We start from the raw sequence: 1728 nt of genomic DNA, 5'->3' as shown, positions 1-1728 counted from the left end.
TAACCGGAAGATGCTGCTAGAACCTAGTAGATGCCAAAGATGCTGCTAACCTTCCTACAATACACAGGGCAGTGTTATCCAACAGAAGGAGTCCATCCACTGCCAAACACTAGGCACCGAGGATTGCAGTGGAGAAAGACTGGTTATTTTATTAAGAATGGTGCCATTCAGTCAAACAGGAAGCTAATGCTTAAAAGCCTGAATTCCCTGATGGCATGTGGGTTACATATTATATAGGGCAACATCATAAGACACCTTGGTTAGGGGTTCAGGTTGTTCTGGGAGCTGATTGGTCAAAGGTGAAGAAGGCTAATAAATCGTTTTTCAGGTCTTTAGGACAGTTCTAAGGCCTGTTCTGGTGTCCCTCTATCTGGTTTTACAGGAAAGTAGTTAGGGAGTCATTCCACCTTAGAGTTGCAACATAACCTAGGTCAAGATGTTATCTTTAGCCTGTCAAAGCTCCAAACCTGTGATCATTTGTCAGGTCCAAGTTATTGTCTCTGGACCTAATTATCCAGGGGGAAAGCTAGGTCCCTAAGAGAGAGATGGGGGTTGGGGGGATGTCTAGAGTTAAAATTTAAGGCTAATTTATTATTATTATTAACCCTTACATGAGGCTATGTTTTTATTAATTTTTAGATAGAGAGAAACATCAATCAACCAGTTGCTTCCCATAGTGCCCCAGCTGGGGATAGAACTCACAACCTAGGTATATGCCCTGACCAGGAATTAAACCCATAAACTTTTGGTGTATGGGAGGATGCTCCAACCAACTGAGCCACCCATCAAGGGCTTAAAGCTAAATTGAATCAAAGCCCTAAGGACCCTCATTTTCAGTAGCCCCACATCAAAGTATGGCCAAGTCCTGTGTGTCAGCTGTGCTGAGAAAATCTGCTTACCTATTTAGTTTCTGTCCTCACAGTGGGAAAGTATGTGTGTAGGTCTAGGTCTGTCTTGTGTCCATAGTATTGGCATCTTATAGATGTTCAACACATATTTGCTGCCTGGTGGGCCCTTTAATAATGCTCACTACAGAATAGGTGCTCTAAAATATTCTCTGAGTGACTACCCCATATGTCTGTAACTACATGGCATGTCACTTTGGTGAGCTATCCAAACATTCTTAAACACACACACACACACACACACACACACACACATGCACACACACTAGAGGCCCATTGCACGAAGATTCATAAAATAGGCCTTCCTTCCCCTGGCTGTTGGCACGAGTTTTTCTCTGGCACCCGGGACCCAGACTTCGCTCTGGACAAGGCTTGGCTTCTCCACTCTGGCCACAGTGGAGAAGCCAAGCCTCTTCAGCCTTCAGTCTTCAGTCATCTTCAATCTTCAATTTTCAGTCTTTGCTTGAATCAGAGCCTTCATTCTTGGCTCTGTGCCTGCATATGCAAATTAACCCACAAATTTGTTGGGTTAATTTGCATATTCAATGCTGATTGGCTGGTGGGTATCATGGAGGTATGGTAAATTTGAATATTTCTCTTTTATTAGTGTAGATAACTGATTTCAGAGAGGATGGAAGAGGGAGAGAGAGATACTGGTAGAAACATCCATGATGAGAAAGAATCATGGATTGGCACCCCCTATTGGGGATCAAGCCCACAACCTGGGCATGTGCCCTTGACAGGTATCGAACCTGGGACCCTTCAGTCTGCAGGTCGACCTCTATCCATTGAGCCAAGCCAGCTAGGGCCATCCAAACTTTCT

The sequence above is a fragment of the Pipistrellus kuhlii genome, unplaced genomic scaffold, assembly GCF_014108245.1.
Source record: "Pipistrellus kuhlii isolate mPipKuh1 unplaced genomic scaffold, mPipKuh1.p scaffold_m20_p_17, whole genome shotgun sequence".
Lineage (NCBI taxonomy): Eukaryota > Metazoa > Chordata > Mammalia > Chiroptera > Vespertilionidae > Pipistrellus > Pipistrellus kuhlii.
The sequence above is the reverse complement of the archived record's forward strand: the minus strand, read 5'-3'. Positions refer to the sequence as shown.